A 23,599-nucleotide genomic window follows, 5' to 3' on the forward strand; every position below is an offset into this window, starting at 1 on the left:
CTGCCTTCTGTGCATATCGTTATCCAATAACTTTTGTCACCTCAGTGTAAGGTAATAGGGGGATGTGTGCGTAGTGGGAGAAAACAGTAAGAAGTCTATAACGTATGTAGGTTGCAGTAGCTACGCAGAGACGAAGAGGCTTGCACACGACAGCTGTATCAGAGCACTCCGATTTTGGGAACACAGCTCCTACATCAACAATGACGTCAACATAATATCGTTGCAGTGCAGCCGCGAATGCAGTGTCCATTACAATCTGTGGCAGCTCCTGTCTACCTGGGGCGCAACTCCGGCCGGCCCTTTATTTTCTATATTGGGAGCCCACAGGCCGGTCAAGGGCAGGCGCCGCCGCGCGTGCGCAGTGAGCCGCCGCTCGACTGACGTCTGCCCCGCCCACGCTGTACGGCTGGGACCGGAGTCAGTGACGGGCGGGTTGCGGATGCTCGCACGTGTCTGGGCCAGCGCCACGTGACGTCGCCATACCAGCAAGCCAAGCCGCGTGTCTGCCCGCAGCTAACAGGTGGTTGTCCAGCGTTCGCCTGCAACCCGCTACCTTTCCATGCACGCAGCTCATCACCTCCGTAAATAAGGGCATGCAGTGTTTACAGTATACAAAACTTTAATATATCTTATTGAATGGGAATAACACTGGAAGAACATACATTGACCATATATACATTCCTAACCCCGAAGAAAGTGATGCAGGATTTTCCTCTTTGATTGTAAACAAATTTTAGAACAAATAGTCTTATAAACGAAATACAACGAAGAAACATAACTAAACTTTTGAACAACGTCAGTTACACATTCCCGCATTTCAAAGGGCGCGAGACCTTTATTAAAAGATGCATAGGCCTACAAGCGATTAATTAATACAAAAATTGTGCTGATGTGTTGCTCTAAAAATTCAACACTGATATATTCTGTGCTTGGTATAATTCAAAATAACTTTAAGAAGTGCGATAAGTTAAAAATTGTTACAGATTAATTCTTACAATACAGTGCAACTACAATTCTTACAATACAGTCAGCAACACAGCCAGAAACATTTAATGATACTGTTTATTACGAACAAATAGCAACGAACAGGCATTTTCGCCATCAGACAATTGTTTACGTCTAAAATTACGTTTTGCTTGAGTTGCACAGTCGATGTCCGCTGATTTTCATTGCGGCGAAAGTTTCGTGGGGCAGTGGTGCCTACAGTTAAAGCGGTATAAGAAAAAAGACTAATCTAGTGTAAAAGGAAAACAATGAATTAAAACAAAATAAGTAACTCTCTAACATAAAAGCTCTAGTATTTTTCTATTCCTTACATTCAAAATCCTTCTTTATATTGCACTATTCCCTGTTTTCGAATAAGGATGTACATACATGTAAAAATAACGCAGCTCGTAGAAAGTTGTTTCCGTTATTTTGGTTCTTTGTGGAAGTCCATTTAAAGTAAGGTATTTCTTTTCTTAAACCTTCTCTTGCTATAGGGCACCACCACAGCGAGGAAGTTTCACCATTATGAAAATCAGCTGCCACTAGTCATGCATCATATACTCTATATAATTTTAAACGTGAACAATTGTCTGATGACGAACATGTCGTTCGAAAACGGAAATGGGGCGATTCCATCTTAATAAATAGCATCATTAACAGTAGATGGTTGCTATCTTTACTTTATTGTAAGAATTAACTTTTATTTTCATCCTGACTCAGTCTTATTACATCAATATTTATAAAAATCACAATAGTTATTACGTTTCTTGTGTCTTTTCTCAACTGAAACATAAACGAAAACACTGAAACACCCTTTTTTCCTTATTGGTTATTCACGTGTATGCAGAGTATAATTTATGCATTATGACTTGTAGTTATGGTACAAGCAATAGTAGGAGAACGTCAGCCACAAACCATTCATAAATATTTTTGGCGAAGTGTAATGACCTTTTTCGCGAAAAAGCATATGCGTTACACAGTTCACTTGTTGGCGTAACACCGGACTTCAGTCTCTTCTGTGTGTATTTTGGTGTGGATTCAAAAAAAAAAAAGTAATATTTAGATGTCATCGGCGTGTCAGTGTCTGATCATAAATACTTTGCGAGAGCTAGTCACTATGAATGCACCTCCTTCTTGACCGATCTGGGAAATTTGTTCCTTCTTCCGTTCCTTTCATAGTTTTCCGATCTCTTCCCTGCAGGTGCAAAACGCACATGGATCTGCGAAATGGAAAGCGACCAGGGAATCATGATTTCACACCTATTGTACTTTGGGCTGCAGTGGAAGTGGGTTTCCGTCAGATTTAGCGAAGAATCGTGAGAAATAAAAGTGTACGTATTCATCGATGAACCTAGTCGTACGACCACCGTAATTTTTGGGTGTCAGGCTAAGCAACTTGTTGCTTACGAGCGTGTCTGTTTCTGCACTCCGTCCAACCCCTTTCCACCACTTCATTTTGGTGAAGAATTTGCTCCGCAACACATAACAGGTTTGTTTCACTCAAAGACTTTAATGGTCTTTTGTGAAGGGTATCTTATATTTACTTCGATTTTAGAAATAGCATGTCTTTCAACATCTTCTTCCACGCTCAAGAAACAATTGAAACATTTTGTTCAAAAAAAAAACAGGAAAACAAGAAATCAAGTTTTCATGTAGTTCTTCAATTAAGTACGGAAATCCGTTTCAACTCCCGCTAGCATGGGCTCATCGAAATGTCCATAAATGTACCTACGTTAAATGAAACATAGGGAAGAGGTAGACTAAACTATATTCGAAATGTTTACAACGTAGCACACTCCACGTCATCTCCCCTCCATCTTTTGATAGAGTAAAAGTATTAATCTACTTCAGCTGGTCCCGGCGGAGGTTCTAGTCCTCACTCGGCATGGGTGTGTGTGTCTGTCCTTAGGATAATTTAGGGTGAGTAGTGTGTAAGCTTAGGGACTGATGACCTTAGCAGTTGAGTCCCATAAGATTTCACAGACACATGTTAATCTACTTCTAAGAATCCGTTGCCACGAGACTGTTGCTTGGATCTCGCTTGAGGCGCAGAACTGAAGAAAGGGAAAGGCCAAATTATCCTTTGTCGTTATAGACCAATAAATGCATCGATATATTTATTCTTTACTGTGATGTTAACGGCAGGATAAATTTTACGGAGCATTATTCTATAATCTGTTTTCGAGTCAACACAGAGCTGAAATCTCGAGAATATAGCTGAACGTGATTGTTTTGTAAAATAAGTATGCTAGTAACATCAGAAAATTTTATGGGATGCAGGGTGTCACTAGAAATGTCCCGCATCCGTGGAAATCTGAATTTTTATGCTAAAAATTCTCTTAGCGATAAAATTTTTCTGTGGCGTTGAGTTTATTATAGACTACAACTAAAGAATTTTCGAACAAGTAATAAGATTCGCTAGATTGCCTTCCTCACGAGTGATCTATGTTGTTTTGGGCAAAATGTCTGTTTTACCCTGCTTTTGTACATAACCGGGACCTTGCAATAGTTACCGATGAAGTATTGCTTCGTATTTGCTTTACACGGACTCGAAGCATATAATTTTAACATTATACTACCTCGAACATAACTCCATGATATTTTTGTGAATTGGCACGATTCAGCCGGCGTCCAAACGACAAGGGGGCTCAGAATCTGCTTAACATAACGACATATATAATCGGTAATCATGCAAACTTTTACCTGAAAACTAACTGCAGTATGAAATTTCAGTACATTATCAATAGCTTATCTGGGCTGACATTATTTGTTCGTTAAACTACTTCTGATAGAAAGTTGCGACGGACACAGCATCACTGAGAAGATCTGGCAACACTGTACAATGATCTGTGATATTTGTTCAGTCACTAAGAACATTAAAGGAAGAGTTCTTCCTTAGAGTTAAACATCGAGTCACTAGTGGAAGAACAGGAGCTACTGCACAACCAATACATGGAAGGTGAGGCTCCTATAACACTTATGTGGAACAGACGGAAATTGTACATACCTCCATGCTCGATAATGTCCGTTTGTACAACATAATGTGTGGCGTTATGATTATCACGATGTCAACGTTTTATTCACATTCCGAGCGTTATTTTAAATTTTCCAAAGTTGATGATGCTCACAATCCAAGAGTATATACAAAACTGATGATGCTCACAATCCAAGAGTGTGTATATACAGTGGATATGGAACAGCTGTCAATCACAAATCCCACTGGAGGAATAATTCTGTATTCGCTGTGTAGTGATTGAATTTTTATACAAAGGACGAACTTTGTAGTATATATATATATATATATATATATATATATATATATATATATATATATATATATATATAAAAATTGAAATCGACCCCAGAGAAAACTTTGTAGCATGTATGTATATATATTCTCTGGAGTTGACTTAAATTTCAGTCATATAGAGAAATTTATCATCCTTGTTGCCCCATAACAACACTCACTAAATTAAATGAAGTCATAATTGTTTCCACATTTTGTTATGACAATGAAGGCTTCGATATATGTGACTACCGTACCACCTGAAATACTCTCTCAATCATGCCTGGTTGATGAAAGCAATTTAAACAGTCCCACAGCTGCAGGGAACAGCACTGAAGATGTGATGATGGAAGAGCAGCCAGGATTCAGGTGCTGGTCGAAGAGAAAAGCATCTGCTGCCGAATGTAAAACAATCATCGATTATTAACAGCACGTGGATGGAGTCAATCACTTGAAAATCTACATTTGTATATACAACAAATTTATTGATCGAACTGTTTTTATATGTTCATCCTCTGTATAAAATTTAATCACTATACAGCGAAAAGAAGAAACTTTTCTGAGATTATTTCTACAGTGGTATTTGTGGTTGACAGCTGTTCCATAAGAGACTCTCTGCATCAAAATAAATGAAGTAATGAGTAAGTGGATAAAACGAGAAAGATTAGGATGTTGTTGGAAACTAGAAAATTTGAAAAAGAAACTGATAGAATGCAGAAAAATAGCATTAAGTAGTAAGGTGTTAGGACAGGAAAAACTCAACTGAGACAAAAAATTTAGTTGCTTTACCTTCTTCAGAAACAAAACTTGACAAATGGAATGTCCCAAAAAGAAATCTCAGCTTTTAATAAGAGAGCAGTATTTCATTAGCAATAATGGTCTTCGAATAATTAATTGAATGACTAAATAGCTTTACATGTTAACTTAACGTGAAATGTATAGGTTATTGTTAAGATTTATTTTTAGTCAGGGCCATTCTTTTGTATTAGTTATTTGAAGTCAGGATGTAATTTTTTTTTTTTTTTTTTTTGAGCAGTCAGTTGCGTTATGTTAGAATATTGTGGGTCAGTGTTGACATGTCAAGAAAAAGTAAAGAGAAAGTGGGCTCAGTACGTTCACTTTTACTCAGCTGTTTCAAAATCGAATAACGTAGAAGTTTCATCTTCTCCGTCATTCAGCATTTTAAGTACAGACACACACATTTAAATAAAGAAGTTTCAGACGTTATGCAGAAATTAAATTTCTGAACACAGAATTCCTTTAAAACAAGCGAGTCTCAACATTTGTAAAAGAACGATAGTTAATCAGCCAAGAAGGCAACAAATGCAGAACTGAAATACTTAGATAACTTTAACCTCACCACAGTTTTGGGGTGTTGATATAACAACTCCACTGGAGAGTTGGAATAGTAATAACACTTAGATTAATAAATGATTCACAAATATAACAGAGAGACAAACAGCAATTTAACACAACCAGTAAGGCTACGAAAGTAACAGGGGAGATGTTATAAAGGTCCCCTAGCTGAGTTGGTAAATTACAACATTTAAGACTTTTCTCATCAGTTATCAGTCGACAAAGGGGAAGACAGATACACATGTAGAACATTAACCAATAATGATAAAAAACGTGAGTGTCTGTTTTCCAGCTACCTCCGGAGCAAGTTTAACGTACGGCTCTCGACGAATGATTATTCTTCTGTGAATGTTCTGCGGCAACCTTAGTGCGCTTAGGCTAACTTGGTTTTCAAGGCGCTCCAATAAGTTAACGCCTAGGCTTGGACTGGAAGAATGCAGCAAAAGTAGAAAGGCTCCAAGACGAATGTTCTCACTCGATCACAATTTAGAGTCAGGTGACAATGTACCGTGTCTAGCACATCACCGGTGATAAAGCTCGATGTCACTCGGCGAGATCGAACTATCAACGCTAAGTCGGCATTGGATCGGCTGCCCCCCCCCCCCCCCAAGGATGCTGAAAGTAGACACGCTCTCACCAGTTACGAAAAGATATACTCGCATGTACTACTGATCACGCGCATTGAAACGGCTCAGAAACACCTGAAGGAGAATTTAAATGTATTGTGAGAACGTGAAATTAAAAGTTAATGTTGCATGTAAATCGCATGATGAGGGACTGATGTGCAACACTATAGTACTTGTATAATAAGTTCTGCATATCACTATGAGGCTGTTGATGGAGGGAAATCGAAAGTGCACCGTTCAATAGCGTTTCCTACAGCAAAAATGTTGATTAAAGGTAGCTGCTACTTATTAATAATTGGTATGTGCAATGTTGTATTACTGAAGTTAAATTCTTGTGTTCTGGCAAAATTATTGCTAGGTGTGTTCTACAAAAGTTGTCTAGAGATTTCTTAGAGCATCTTCCACTTCATATTTATTGGTATCTCGTAAGCAGAAGTAAATACGGGGCAAAATACGCAAACATAATAGCAAAACAAGCTTTTCTGAAGAAATATATTAACATCTAACAAAATTTAAATTGGAAATCTTTCTTCAAATAACTTGGAGCGTATCCTTGACGGAAGTGAGACGTAGACGATAAACAATACCGACAAGGAGAGAACAGAAGAGAGAACATTCTGCTATAGAATGGTGCTGAAGATTAGAGATAGACCAAATAAGCAATGAAGAAATATTCGATCAAATCGAGGAAAAAAGAAATCTGTGACAAAACTTGACTAAAGGAAGGGCTGGGCCGGTGGCTTACCGAGGCATCAAAGGACAGTTTATTTGGTAATGGACAGAAACGTGGTTGGGGTTGGGGAGGTATGCAGAGTTAAAATTTTGCAATAGTATAGCAAGTACAAGTAGACGTAGGTTGCAAGAGTTAATCAGAGATGACAGTTTCACAGGGTAGACTAGAGTGGAGAACAGCAGCAGAACAACTTCGGACTGAATGCCATAACTTCAACAGTCTCAGCAGGGGGAGAATGTTGTACCTTGGAACACCGACTTTCGTCTCTGTCGAGCCCTATAATAAAAGTTTGCTAAATTTTCTGATTTCATTTTCAATTATGGTACTAATTTTTTATTAGTGCAGTCTTTTCCAGAAACAACAAAAGTTACTCTTGAAAATTAATGTTTCTCCAAACGTCCCAAAATATTGCAAGGCACAGACTAGAATCAAATATTCTATTGAAATTTAAAATGTTGCAATAGGTTTTGTCAGTGCTATATTTAATCATCTACGTGTCACATTATTACTCTGCCACAGTCCACGATCAGTAAATAAAATCAAACTAAGCAGATTTACACTGACAAAAGAAATTCCAACACCGAACAATGCTAAATGTAGAATAATGAAATTTCTGCAACACTTTTGTCTAGGTAACATATTCAGTGATTAATATTGTAGGAACACAAATTAAGGCAAGCACCAGATAAGCCATTGCAAATGTGAAACGCTGCTACTTCAATAACCAATATAACCCCCTATATGTTGACTACGAGCAATCAAACGTGCATGTATTTTTTGTACAGGCCCCAAATAGTTTGTGGTATTCGAATTCCATGCCTGGTTTACTCGTCGGTCAATACAGGAGCGGTTGACGCTGGTTGTGGATGACGCTGGAATTGTCGTCGGATGATGTTCCATATGTGGTCCACTGGATACAGATCTAGTGATCGATCAGGCCAGGGCAACATGTCGACACTCTGTAAAGGTTGCTGAGTTACAACAGCGGTATGTGAGCCAGCGTTATCCTGCTGGAAAACACCCCATGGAACGCTATTCGTGAATTGTATCACAATAGGTCGAACGACCACAATGACGAACAGATTTGAAGTCAGGGTGCTTGGGATAACCGTGAGAATATTCCTTCTGTCATAATAAATCACTTTCCTGACCATAACTCCGGGTGTACGTGTAGTGACTCTACCACAGAGACAAGTTGATTAAAGGCCGTCAACCAACACACGGCCATCACTGGCAGCGAGGTGGAACCAGCTTTCATCAGAAAAGACAACAGACATCCACCCTGCCCCCCAATGAACTCTCACTTGACACCACTGAAGTCACAGATGGTGATAGTTTGGGGTCAGTGGAATGCACGCCACAGGGCGTCTGCATCGGAGCTGTCCTTGAAGTAAGCAATTTGTAACAGTTCATTGTGTCAATGTGGTCACAACTACTGCTGAGATTTATGCTGCAGTTACAGTACGATGGGCCATAGACACACCCCGGACACGATGGTCTTCCCTCTCGGTACCGCCACGTGGCCGCCAGGAGCGTGGTCTTCTTGCTGCCGTACTTTCTCATGATCACCGCTGCCAGCAGTCATGCACACTGGCTACATTCCTGCCAAGCCTTTCTGCAATATCGTAGACGGAACATCCAGCTTCTCGTAGCCCTGTTACACGACCGCGTTCAAACTCAGTGAGATGCTGACAATGGCGTCTTTGTCGCGTTAAGGCCATTCTTCACTAACGTAAATTCAACACGTCCTATCTCAAAGGAAACTCACCCTCACGATAGTTGCAGTGTATATGTAACGCAGACCCGATTTGCATCCTCATAGTGACCCTACTACCGCCATTCTTATGCGAGTGCCACGGAGTTTTTGAAACACGTCTACCAACTTTCGTTCATGTCGCACAGCTCCTTCTCGGCGTTGTGATTTTTTATCCGTCATTGTATAATCAAACACTAGTTACAAGTTAAATACTTACTGAAACCGAAGTTTTTAGGAAGTAACACAGGTTGCATTTTCAAGCCAGGTTAAATTGTTAAGAGCCCGCATCTCGTGGTCGTGCGGTAGCGTTCTCGCTTCCCACGCCCGGGATCCCGGGTTCGATTCCCGGCGGGGTCAGGGATTTTCTCTGCCTCGTGATGGCTGGGTGTTGTGTGCTGCCCTTAGGTTAGTTAGGTTTAAGTAGTTCTAAGTTCTAGGGGACTTATGACCACAGCAGTTGAGTCCCATAGTGCTCAGAGCCATTTTTGAACCAAATTGTTAAGGCATTAACAAAATTCAGTTAATTTGCGAATATCACACGCATCATAGTATACGAAGAATGGTTGTATACCTGAATGAGATTTTCACTCTGCAGCGGAGTATACGCTGATATGAAACTTCCTGGCAAATTAAAACTGTGTACCGGATCGAGAGTCGAACTCGGGACCTTTGCCTTTCGCAGGCAGGTGCTCTACCATCTGAGCTGCCCAAGCACGACTCACCCCCGGTCCTCATAGTTCTACTTCTGCCAGTACCTCGTCTCCTACCTTCCAAACTTGAAATCTTCCCTTAGAAAAATTTATCAATTATTGTGCTGATAAACCTCTTACATTATTAGATTTTCAAACAGCTGAGCAGAACTGAACGTACTCAGACACTACTCTCTTCACTTATTCTGATCAACACTAAACTGACACACAATACTTTTAGCGCAACGCAATCTGACTTTCAATAAACTCTACAAAAGAATGGCCCTGACTAACGATAACCTATACCTTTCATGAATCACTTACCTCACAAACAACTTCGTTACTCGAGCTACTGCAATATAGCGAGCGCCAATACTGCCAGCTAAATAAAAGATTCTAACTACTGAAGTCACTAACTACTGGTAGGCATAGTTAGCAAATGAAAGATTTTGATAGAGAACAAACAATGTACTTACCTTCATTGTGTTCAAAAGTCATTATATATATATATATATATATATATATATATATATATATATATATATATATATATCAGTTCATGACATCCAGTCTTACAAATTTACTGTCTCTGATGGACACACATCCAGATCATCCCCTCTCAAAACTCCGCCATCTCTCTCCCCACATCCACCACTGCTGGCGGCTCACCTCCAACTACCCAACACTACAATAGCGAATATTACAACAATGCCAGCCAGCCACATTCTGCACACACCACAGCCAGTGATTTTCATACGGAGCGCTACGTGGCGTTACCAATATAAAAACCTAAACAGCCTACTTACAAACTTTACAGAAGGTCTCCTGCGAACCTTGCAGAACTAGCTCTCCTGAAAGAAACGATATTGCGGAGACATAGCTTAGCCACAGCCTTGGGAGATGTTTCCAAAATTCTGGAAACATTCCCCAAGGCTGTGGCTAAGCCATGTCTCCGCAATATCCTTTCTTTCAGGACAGCTAGGTCTGCAAGATTCGCAGGACAGCTTCTGTAAAGTTTGGAAGGTAGGAGACGAGGTACTGGCAGAAGTAAAACTTGAGGACCGGAGGTGAGTCGTGCTTGGGTAGCTCAGATGGTAGAGCACCTGCCCGCTAAAGGCAAAGGTCCCGAGTTCGAGTCTCGGTCCGGTTATATACCTATTTCTAAAATACATAGCATTTTACTAGCCATAAAGTTCTGTATCCGTAGGATTAATAGCATATTCCAAATAGCTTAAATTTACTATAGAGTGCTTAAATGGGTAAAAGTCGAAATATTTATAAACGCTGCACTAATTTGAACCTCTTGTCTAACAACAAAGGCGGTCGAAAATGACAGAAACTCCTCATGACGTCCTTAATGTTATTCGAAAATGTCACTACACTGAAAGTACCGACATGTGTTCCTAGGTACACTACTCTCTATGTACAGCAAACACACCAACCTCTTGAACAGTCCTTACGTGAAACACATCCTCTACTAGCCCACCCCTTGCGAATATCTGGCACACTATCACACGACAAGCATTGAAGAATAAATTCTACAAATGTATGTTTCTCTACGTCGTAAAGAGAACCGCAACCGCTGTGGAAAAAAAGGTTTCCGTTTAGAAGTATGGCACCGCAAAATCTGTTCAAATATTAGACGATTTATGTCATAAGCAATCCCTTTTTAGATTAATTGTTCTTGTGAAGTAACATGTCGGTATTAAGCGCTAAGAAGTCTCCGCATTTCGAAAGAACATCTCACATGTTGCGGTTGCTTTGTTCCTAAAATTGACAAGTTACTACGTAAGAAGAAATAATTTGAATGCGGTTTGCTTATGATATAAAATCGGTGATTTTGGAATAGATATTTTCATTCTAGACTACTAAAAAGACCATTCTAGATTGTGGATGCCTCGCACAATAGATTTCGTTCGTAGATAAATACCGAATAGGGTATCGAACTATTTTTGGGGTTTCAAAGCGTGACTACTAAAAGCAAGCAATAGCGGAATAAACGGGATACGAACCAAGATTCTATTAGTTATAAGTAACTGTAATTAAACAAGAGAGAACAGTCACCAGCCTAATTAGGCAAACTTGTACCAAATACTAGCACTGTTCACAAAGAAGGTTAACTATGGATATTTGCTTTACTTGATAATGAAATAAATTTTGCAATTAAAGTACAAGACCGTAGTACTCATTAGCAAGCAATGTAATAGTGATTTAGCATGAGTAATACAGAATGAGTATTAAAATATTCTGGCAGAAACAGACTCTGAATACCACTTAATATCTGTATACTAAAGTAGGAAGCTAATCAACACTGCAGGTAAATGACTATTAATGGCAGAGTATTACTAACTCGGATATGAGGTTTTTTATCAGCTTAATTATTGGAAATACTGTCACTGAAGGGATTTCCAGGGAAATACGTGCTCAATTACGATTATCATTTGTATTCTCAAGGAGAATTCACTTGCTTATACTATTTAGCTGAAATGGAACGTGTAGTACCAAGATCTAGTATAGTTTGAATAATTGTAGCCAGTTGCTTATTATAGCATAAATGTTAGAGATCTGGCAAGTGCGTTTCATTAATGCTGTAGTTTCAATATGAAACTTAAATTCGGCTCAACTGTTAACATGCAGACCCGGAAACTTAGCTATCAGTAGACTCAGATCAAGGCTGAACATATTAGTCACAATATAATATGAGAAACACTATTAACTGGATGCAAATGTAGTTATAAACACTAATCTTCCCGGACCTGCACAATAATTAATCCTTATGCCGCCTCTTCAAGGTCTACTTTGGTGAAACTTTATCATTTTATGAAAAATATGTAGAATACTCAGAAACAGATGTTCAATGAATAATTACGAAATTCACTACTCCACAGAGTTTATTAACTGTAGGAAATGTTTACGGAAATTATTTTGCAGCTCAACAAAATAGGGTACTCGAAAGTATCGTATCACTTGTGATAGGACCCTGTCTAGTTAAACGACTAAGGATAAAATACGAGTGCTGAACACAAAGTTCACAGAACACGAACTTCTTATTGAAAAAGAAATTGCATAACTGGTCCGTGCAGTTATGCAGTACTCAAACGATAATTTGATATGAAGGTGGTAGCAGTAACTGTCTCCTGCGGCTATTCAAAAAAAACGGCAACAGTCTTCAGAGGTCCAGCTGTGTAACAAGATCTGAAAATTGTCTTCTTAGCGTAGGATTTTCGTAGTACGGAGCTAACCAAAGTATACCATGAATAATGAGCCAAATTACTTCCAGATCCGAGGCTATGTTATACAATTTTGTTGTTCTTCTTGGGAACACTGTGCTTGCTGGTCACTGACTAACTCTTGCCACAGAGGAGCCTTGCTGTTCCACAGCCAGATCCACCTTTTCTATTCCTGCCAAGACAGTTTCGTTGAGGAGAGACTTCTCTCCAAGTTTTACATGATTAAAAACCTATTTTCCCTATGCATGAACCAGTATTATAAGTTAAGTTTTAACATTTCCATTCTTTTACAGAACATTATTCTTAAAATTACATCCATTCATTAATTACGTTTACTTAAATAGTAAATAAAACATTTACGTAGCTGGTTCATCAAAGAGCTTGGTTATACAGAAATCACATTAAGTAAAATTGAGAAAGAAGTTAGTTGGATAAGACTTATATAGATAATATCGATAAAGGTGTTACAGATTGCAACAATTATTTACAAAATACTGTTCTGAAATGCAGGTTGCTCAACATCATTTATCATGAAATAAACAATAAAAAGCCGGCCGCTGTGGCCGAGCGGTTCTAATCGCTCCAGCCCGCAACCGTGCTGCTGCTACGGTCGCAGGTTCGAATCCTGCCTCGGGCATGGATGTGTATGATGTCTTTAGGTTAGTTAGGTCTAAGTAGATCTAAATCTAGGGGACTGTTGACCTCCGATGTTACGTCCCGTAGTGCTCAGAGCCATTTAAACCATTTGAAACAATAAAACCACCAGATTTAATATAAATAATAGATGCCAACGTCTGTCCCATAGCAGTGCCACTTTGCTCCCTAGTTCTGTTCCATAATTCTGAAGTCTTTACGACTACGACGTCATGTTTCCGACTGCGGCCAGCCTCAACGTTCAAACAGTAGCACTTTAGCTGCTCGGTGAACGTATATCCACTATCAATTAATCAAGCATTTAGCCCCCCCCCCCCCCCATCCCTTCATATTGGTCACCCAGTGTCATTTTCACTGGTGCTGGCGCAGTCACGAATTAAAGTTAAATTGAACTATATAGTCACAGACCTTTTCATGTCCCAAACACCTATGATATATATAGGCAGATTGAGGTCTCCTGCCCTCTACGGACACGCGCTAACCGCTACGCCACCCAGGCACAATACTTTGCATAACTGAACTGTGCGAGAGTGGTGTAGTCGTTAGCGCATGTTCCTAGTGAGCGGGAGACCAGGGTTCGAATCCTGGCCTTGTACATACACTCATGTATCGTTTCAGTCTGTGTATATACAAATTGAAGTTAGGTTGCAATGTTATACAAGTGTGCTATTTTAAATCACCAATACCGATTCGTTACTGTGTTCCTGAGTTCAAAAGAAAATCCCTGTGAGGTGACGGAATGCCACTCCAGCGCATTTTGGCAGGAATTAACCCCCATTGCAGTTTCGGTCAAAGGATGAACACTTCATTTGTATGGAGCTATGAGTAACGGATCTGGTGAAGATTAGATCCAAACATTGTATTTCAAACATCTCTTTCCCTCTTCTGAAGTACAAACAGCACTGTAGCTACTCTTTTTTTGGCCACTGTTACTTTTTTGCATAGACTGAGGAAAGTTTATCTTTCCACACGCAATATTTAGTCCAGCTAACTGTGAGCCCAAATCTTCCGAGAAATCATTTTGAGTTTGAAGCTTTTTTTTTGTCAATGTTTCCCTACAAATAGATTGGTTTTTAGAGGGGTTCGACTTGTGCAAAACACATTTTATCTTTTCTTTCATATCCCAGAAATTTTTCGCTGAAGTTTCAGCATCAGCAGTGTGCTTTTGTTTTCCTTCTACAGAACAGGAAAAATGCACTTTACTACTTGTGTCCATATAAATTTGAGTTCTTAACACAATATTTACAAACTGGAAAAAGAGAAAGAATTTTATATATACCTTGCTACCACATGCTGTGTTTTTTGTCCGTTTCTATGTTTAAATTCCCTTTGTTATCTGTGCCCATAAAAATCTTAATGTAGGAAATATATTTACTTCGCAATATTATGACTGGTAATGCTATGGTTAGGTTTAATATTACGTAATTCTTCGTGGAAGATTGTGTGTTCTTTCACTGGGTGGGTTTTGTTTAGTTATTTAGTTTTGTGTGTAGTATCGTGAGGAGTAGATGGGTCGTAGGGTGTTTGTGGTTTGGTGATGTCTTATAGTTCTTCGAGGGCAGAGAACAGTATTTCGGTGGCGAAAGCTGAGTGTTCAATTATTATTTGTTTTCTTTCAGCCCTCCACACACACACACACACACACACACACACACACACACACACACACAATGACACGCATGCCGCACAAAGTTTCAGACCTCCCTCCCAGAACACGTTCAATTCTTCACCTGTACGCCATCTTGTTTTCGTAGTTTCTAAACAGTGACTGTGAAAGTAAAATAATGCAGGTTTTCACTGTGAAACAGAAAAGTGAAACATATTGCAAACACTCCCTCTCTCTCTGTCTGTCTCTGTCCACCTATCCGCCCCCCCCCCCCCACAAAAAAAAACCACACATACACACTAACACTAACATAGAATTTTCCATTTACAAGAAAATAACCATAGTACAGAAAGTTCTGTATAGTTTCAGATGACAAAATGTGAGAGAAAACAACGCTTGTTTGTCTGTTTTTCAACATTTTATGTACTGTCTTAAGATCCCACATTTATACAGTGTGTGTACAAAGAATGGTTCAAATGGCTCTGAGCACTATGGGACTTAACATCTTAGGTCATCAGTCCCCTAGAACTTAGAACTACTTAAACCTAACTAACCTAAGGACATCACACACATCGATGCCCGAGGCGGGATTCGAACCTGCGACCGTAGCAGTCCCGCGGTTCCGGACTGCAGCGCCTAGAACTGCACGGCCACCGTGGCCGGCAGTGTGTGTACAAGTAGTAAAGAGTAAACATTTTGTGGAATAGAAAGAAAATAAAAGCCCACTAATGGTGCTAAAACTTCAGCAAAATACGTCTGGGAAACAGAAGAAAAGATAAATAAATGTTTTCCTCTTGACAGACCCCTTCCAAAAATATATCACTTTAGAACAAACTACGAAATTTACCTATCTGGACTTCCACCATGGTTTCCGAAGGGTTTCGTTTCGTGGTAACTGTATCCCAACACGTACAGTGGTCAGCTGGCATTGGGAGTGTCAGCGCACACTCCGCTGCAGAGTGAGAATCTCATTCTGGAAACATCCCCCAGGCTGTGGCTAAGCCATGTCTCCGCAGTATCCTTTCTTTCAGGAGTGCTAGTTCTGCAAGGTTTGCAGGAGAGCTTCTGTAAAGTTTGGAAGGTAGGAGACGAGATACTGGCAGAAGTAGAGCTGTGAGGAGCGGGAGTGAGTCGTGCTTCGGTAGCTCAGATGCTCAGTCAGCTTTCGACGGCGCAGCGGTTCGGACGGTGTTTACGTCCCTGCCGAACGTCTGCGCGAGAGGTGTTTACGTTAAGTGTGTAGCGTAGTGTCGCGGTATACATAGAACGAATCATGGCCTTGTCGTTCTGCAAATCGACACTGAAATTTAGTTTTGTTAACGAATATGCTCGACCGAAGGCTTACGAGATCGAACGTTATTTTTGGAACGAGGCGAAAATAGAACCTGACGTTCTAGTTGGAATAAACATATCTATAGTCAGCAGCGTGGTTTATGTCAAGCTCATAAATGAAGCGGCATGTGACGAACTACTACTTCGACACCAACAAGGACTTCGTTTCTGTCATTCGGACGGGAATGTTGGAGCGGTAACAGTTGAACACGCCAGCATGGGCCTCCGAACGATCCGCGGCTTTGAGCTTCCATTCGAAGTGCCAGAAGAATTGGTGACGGACGCCCTGCGTCCTTACGGAACGGTCCTATCCCACGTGGCTGAAAAATGGGCGAGTTTCAAGACGTATCCTGTCCTCAATGGCGTCAGACAAATACGGATCGAACTTCCGGAAACACGTCCCGTCATACTTGTATATCGCCGGTTGTAGGGCGATAGTCATTTACGACGGACAACCAAGGGCGTGATCTGGATGTGGGAAGGAGGGACACATGCGTTCTGAGTGTGCTCGACGAAGGTTATTACAGCTGCCACGGGATGATCCACCCCTCACGCCGCATCCGACTGTGTTCCCCATGACTTACGTCGCCGCATTACGCGATGACGTGGGCCGCGAGACAGACGCGTACCAGAACACACATACAGCGGCGGACCGTGGCTAGCTACAGAAAGACGACGTTGCGCTGGACCGCCTGCAGCAGTCACAGGACGCCCTCTCTTCGGTTCCGCTTGCGGCCCCTTCAGATAAGGCACTTGGAGACGTCGATAATACGACGGCGCACGATTCCGACGTCCCCCACGAACAACTGGAGACCATGCTGACCTCTGATTCCGAGGCCCGGCAACGTAAACAGCGATCACCAAAACGCCGGAAGAAGCGCCGCCTCACGGTGGAGAGCGACCACTCTGATCTAGCAGACAATTCTGAGAAGTTTACGGGCACAGGACAGACGACCATGGATACAGAAGAACTGCCTAGCGTGGATGCAACGGTGGCCAGCGCGACGGCGGCACTACCTACCGCTGACGATGCTCCAGACACAGCGAAGGAGCTCGATAGACGGCAACAGGCTACTGAGGAGGCTACGGCGCCTGCACCGCACGACAACGATGGGACACTAGCGGACTGGTCAGAAGAGCCACCCCCGTGGGGAACAGATGATGCCGGAGGAACTGCTCCCAAGCACTCTCCCGCTGTAAGACCGACAGAGTGCACGGAATAATGGCAGACCATATGAGGGGACGGCGGGGGACGTTAGTCCGACAGCAGCCTATGTACGGCAAAATTAGCGACCGTACGGTACCCTATCTACGTTGACCACCATGCAACAAGGTTATCGGATAGGGTCTGTTAACATCAATAGCATTGGGACGCCGGTAAAAATCAAGATGCTCAGTGACATGATAAAGGCTGCGGATTTAGACGTAGCACTATTACAAGAAGTTCGGGTACTTCCCCCCTCGGACTTTTATGGTTACGACATTTACTGTTCCCCGTGTGACGAGAGAGGCCTTGGCACAGCTATACTATTAAAGGAAGTGGTACGTGCAGACGATATAGAGTATTTGCCTTCTGCCCGTGGTACGGCCGTGACCATAGGTGGAATACGTTTGATCAACATATACGCACCGTCAGGTTCGGATAAGAGAGAGGACAGAGCAGATTTTTACGCCCATGAGGTTACACCGTTGTTCCAGGGACGATACGAGTGTTGCATACTCGGCGGAGATTTTAATTGTGTGTTCCAGAGAAAGGACCAACAACCTAACTATACTACTAGCCAAGAACTTAGGGAGCTGGTCAACGGGATGGAATTAGTCGATACATGGGACGTGAAGTATCGCAACCAACCAGGATATACATTTTTTACTAGCCACTCCGCGGGCCGTTTGGACCGGATCTACGTTTCAAGGGCGTTAGCAATGTCGACGGCGGACGCAGAAATATGGCCGACAGCGTTTACAGACCACGAGGTATATATTTGTACGGTTGACCTTGATAGACAGCAGGTATGGAGACGGAGGGGTAATTGGAAGATGAACGTCTCCCACCTGCGAGATGCAGAATGCCGACGCATGGTGGAGGACGCGTGGCATGGCTGCCTCCGTCGACGAAATTCTTTCGGTTCTGTCCTGCAGTGGTGGATCGAGTGCGCGAAGCCAGCTTTACGGAGGACGTTAATAGGGTACGGGAAGGAGGTTTCTCAGTGGCAGCTCACGACCACTGAGTTTTACTTTACGGCTCTCCGGGAACTGTTAGCTCAACCACCTACACCAGAACGCCAGACGGACGTCCACCGAGTTAAGGCGAAGCTGGTACAATTTGCGACGCAGAGGATGGCAGGTACGATGATACGCGCGAGGTCGCAGGATTTCCTGCCCAACGAGCTTCCCTCGATGCATTATGTGATAAAGGAAAGACGAAGAAGACGCAGGAATTTAATACATGAGATCGATCTCGGCGATGGCCGTCGTTTTACAACACAAAGGGGCATAGCACAGGCGTTCACGGATGATTTTAGCAGATTCTATGCGAGCAACGGGGAGGGTCATAGGGAGCTGGGGAACGTCCTGGAAGAGATCCCAGACGCGACGAGTGTGAACGGGGAAACGGACGGGTTATCTGAAATTACGTGTGAAGAGCTGGAGGAAGCGATTACAAGAGGTGCTTGCAACAAGTCCCCAGGTCCAGACGGATTCCCGTTGGAATTTTACCGTGCCTTTGTGACCATTATGACACCGATGGGGCTATGTATGTTTAATGAGCTTCTGCGGCAAAAAGTACCGGTTCACATTCAATTGACGGAAGGGCTCATGATATCGCTACCGAAGCCCCGTGGTGGCAAACGGCCTTGTGATTATCGCCCCTTGACCCTCCTTAATAGTGACTACAAGATCTTCCTGCGCATCCTGGGAAGTCGTATCAAAAAGTCGCTGGAGAATCGAATACATGCCGATCAGACTTGCATTGGCGGCATCAGTAATATTCACACAGCCTTGGGAGACTATCGTAACGTCGTCGCCCTCGCGGCTGCATGCCGCCTCCGGGGGGCGATGGTTGCAGTAGATTTCGATCATGCTTTTGATCGCATGGATCATGTGTACCTTGCGGCGGTGATGAACAGGATAGGTGTCTCGCCATTATTGACCAATGCTGTGATGCGGCTGTTGCACGGCGCCAGATCAGCGATCGTGGTCAACGGAGGGATAACTGAGTATTTTAAGATCTTAAGATCAGTGAGACAGGGTTGCCCCTCGTCGATCCTCCTTTATGCGATCGCCTTAGAACCGTGTCTCGCAGGCCTTCGCCGCCGTATTACCGGGATCTCCCTACGGCATTTATCATTCAGATGCAGAGCATACGCGGATGATATTGTGTTCCTCGTACGGACAGCAGAACGGCTGCGGATAACTACCGAAGACTGTTACTCAGAGTCCGCATGGCAGTACGACTAAACGCCCTACGGTCGATGGATATGCTGCAGCGAGTGTTACTCGTCAACCTTTATCTCGCGCCCATGATGTGCCACCTGACACACCTTCTCCCCTTCACGCGCACGATGGCTATGAGGATTCAGGCGGATTTTGGGTACTATGTGTGCCTGGGACAACTCTTTAAGGTACAGTACAACACGCTTACCCTCCCAGCGCGAGAGGGGGGCGTTGGTTTAGTGAACGTGCACGAGAAGGCGCGTGCCATGTATATTAATACTATGCTCAAACGGTGGCGCAACAGGAATCACTCGCTTACGGGGACGATCATCGAAGAACTCGTACCAACATCGCATCTTCCTCCAGTCAGTGTGGGCCATATATCGCCCCCTTTAACGTATGTGCGCACGTTCATCGTGGAACACAGTTACGTTCGAGAGCGTTTACCGACGACCCGACAGTCGACATCAAAGGACATGTACCATCAGCTTCTTCGACAGATCGCCCGGAATAGGGTGGAACGCAAACATCCAGCTGTTAATTGGCACGTGGTGTCACCCCCACCTACCTACATCAGTCAGATCAACATGGTACATTGTCGTCAACCGAAAATACCCTACAAATCATAAAAAGTACGCAATACATTTGGCGGATTCGCCCTTGTGTCAGCAATGCGGCGTGCTGGATACGGACGACCATCGGCAGGTCTGCTGCGAGGCATTGGCTGTCTAGACTCTCTCAAGAGTCATGCGGCGCACTATCTATACAGCAGTCTGTTCTGACATAGTATTTTTTCCAGAGGAAACGTATTTTCCGCATAATGAGACGAACGCAGTGGCGTGTATCACAGGTTCAAAATGGTTCAAATGGCTCTGAGCACTATGGGACTCAACTGCTGAGGTCATTAGTCCCAAAGAACTTAGAACTACACTCCTGGAAATTGAAATAAGAACACCGTGAATTCATTGTCCCAGGAAGGGGAAACTTTATTGACACATTCCTGGGGTCAGATACATCACATGATCACACTGACAGAACCACAGGCACATAGACACAGGCAACAGAGCATGCACAATGTCGGCACTAGTACAGTGTATATCCACCTTTCGCAGCAATGCAGGCTGCTATTCTCCCATGGAGACGATCGTAGAGATGCTGGATGTAGTCCTGTGGAATGGCTTGCCATGCCATTTCCACCTGGCGCCTCACTTGGACCAGCGTTCGTGCTGGACGTGCAGACCGCGTGAGACGACGCTTCATCCAGTCCCAAACATGCTCAATGGGGGACAGATCCGGAGATCTTGCTGGCCAGGGTAGTTGACGTACACCTTCTAGAGCACGTTGGGTGGCACGGGATACATGCAGACGTGCATTGTCCTGTTGGAACAGCAAGTTCCCTTGCCGGTCTAGGAATGGTAGAACGATGGGTTCGATGACGGTTTGGATGTACCGTGCACTATTCAGTGTGCCCTCGACGATCACCAGTGGTGTACGGCCAGTGTAGGAGATCGCTCCCCACACCATGATGCCGGGTGTTGGCCCTGTGTGCCTCGGTCATATGCAGTCCTGATTGTGGCGCTCACCTGCACGGCGCCAAAAACCCATACGACCATCATTGGCACCAAGGCAGAAGCGACTCTCATCGCTGAAGACGACACGTCTCCATTCGCCCCTCCATTCACGCCTGTCGCGACACCACTGGAGGCGGGCTTCACGATGTTGGGGCGTGAGCGGAAGACGGCCTAACGGTGTGCGGGACCGTAGCCCAGCTTCATGGAGACGGTTGCGAATGGTCCTCGCCGATACCCCAGGAGCAACAGTGTCCCTAATTCGCTGGGAAGTGGCGGTGCGGTCCCCTACGGCACTGCGTAGGATCCTACGGTCTTGGCGTGCATCCGTGCGTCGCTGCGGTCCGGTCCCAGGTCGACGGGCACGTGCACCTTCCGTCGACCACTGGCGACAACATCGATGTACTGTGGAGAGCTCACGCCCCACGTGTTGAGCAATTCGGCGGTACGTCCACCCGGCCTCCCGCATGCCCACTATACGCCCTCGCTCAAAGTCCGTCAACTGCACATACGGTTCACGTCCACGCTGTCGCGGCATGCTACCAGTGTTAAAGACTGCGATGGAGCTCCGTATGCCACGGCAAACTGGCTGACACTGACGGCGGCGGTGCACAAATGCTGCGCAGCTAGCGCCATTCGACGGCCAACACCGCGGTTCCTGGTGTGTCCGCTGTGCCGTGCGTGTGATCATTGCTTGTACAGCCCTCTCGCAGTGTCCGGAGCAAGTATGGTGGGTCTGACACACCGGTGTCAATGTGTTCTTTTTTCCATTTCCAGGAGTGTAGTTAAACCTAACTAACCTAAGGACATTACAAACGTCCATGCCCGAGGCAGGATTCGAACCTGCGACCGTAGCGGTCTTGCGGTTCCAGACTGCAGCGCCTTTAACCGCACGGCCATTTCGGCCGGCTGGATCACAGGTATGACGGTCCATTACATCTATAGAGACACACGTACGAACTTAGTGAACGTCCTGGATTACTGGCAATACTTGCAAGATGGACACACAAAACTATTACGGCTACAAAAGTACAAGGATTGGTATCCCAATTTCCTAGTAACGGTTTCTGCGGACCCGCCATATACTTGGGGTGTGCCGGGTGCGCAAAGATGAGCGACGGTGCTTTCGTTGTGAAACCGACCAAGCAATGTGATCGAATAAGAACACTATGCGAGTATGCGACCTACGAAAACCTCACGCTTGAACAGTTAGCAAATGGATGTACTTCAAATTTTGTTTTCAAAAATGGGGTTCAAATGGCTCTGAGCCGTGTGGGACTTAACATCTATGGTCATCAGTCCCCTAGACATAGAACTACTTAAACCTAACTAACCTAAGGACATCACACAACACCCAGTCATCACGAGGCAGAGAAAATCCCTGACCCCGCCGGGAATCGAACCCGGGAACCCGAGCGTGGGAAGCGAGAACGCTACCGCACGACCACGAGCTGCGGACTTTGTTTTCATATCCATAAATGCTTTCCTTGAGGGTGCCGGAGGTGACCCCACTTTGATTTTGTTGTTATTTCATGCTGCATGGTAGGACGGCAGCGAGGTGCCTTCCAGGACAGTTATCATCTGTTAGGACGTACTATGTTTATTTTGTGAATAATAAAGGTTTCTGTTTCTACTACCTTCCTTCATATAAAATAAATAAATAAATAAATAAATAAATAAAAACCCCTCACTCCAAAAAAAGAAAAAAATACCGTGTCCGGGGGAAAAAAGTTGGTAGAGCACTTGCCCAAAAACTGGCTAAAAATAAATTTAAAAAAAGTTGATAGAGCGATTGCCGACGAAAAAAAAGTCCCGAGTTCGAGTCTCGGTCGGGCACACAGTTTTAATCTGCCAGGAAGTTTCATATCAGCGCACACCCCGCTGCAGAGTGAAAATCTCATTCTGGAGACAGTGCATATGTTGTTATCCTATGCAACTCATCTGAGATGTTTATATTTATCGCCAAAAAATGTGCTACCTATGTACTACTGCAGAAAGCAGATTCTGGGACAAATATTCCTCATGGATTGGTTCTGAGAAGTGCCGTTTCATTCTAGTACGCCCTGTTGTAGGTCTTACAAAGAGTGCGGTCGGCGTATGAGTAGATACCTCGCCTATCTGAATTGCAGTCATTTGTCCAGGGGCACCATCACTTCCCAGTGGATGGGTTTAAACTGAACGTATAGAAAAGGAAAACTAGTTCCTCAGCTGAAGCATTTCCGTGATAGTGGTATGGTACTGAATGCCACCTCTTCATAACGATATGTGAGATCCGGCGAAAATCAGATTAAGTCTCGGTCCAGTTTAACGTTTGTTAGCGGGTAGGGGCTGGTATTTCATAGAA

General features: G+C 43.5%; 1 protein-coding gene across 1 annotated transcript in view; it reads left to right on the plus strand.

The window, feature by feature from the left end:
* Nucleotides 1-426: 426 nt before the first annotated feature.
* The window catches only part of LOC126235062 (cubilin-like), a 451,076-nt gene continuing 427,903 nt past the window's right edge, over nucleotides 427-23,599 (plus strand). Inside the window, exon 1 of the mRNA XM_049943797.1 lies at nucleotides 427-520. The gene's annotated coding sequence lies outside the window, so the exon portion shown is untranslated. The remainder of the gene's footprint in view (nucleotides 521-23,599) is intronic.

Source organism: Schistocerca nitens, chromosome 2 (assembly GCF_023898315.1).
Source record: "Schistocerca nitens isolate TAMUIC-IGC-003100 chromosome 2, iqSchNite1.1, whole genome shotgun sequence".
NCBI lineage: Eukaryota > Metazoa > Arthropoda > Insecta > Orthoptera > Acrididae > Schistocerca > Schistocerca nitens.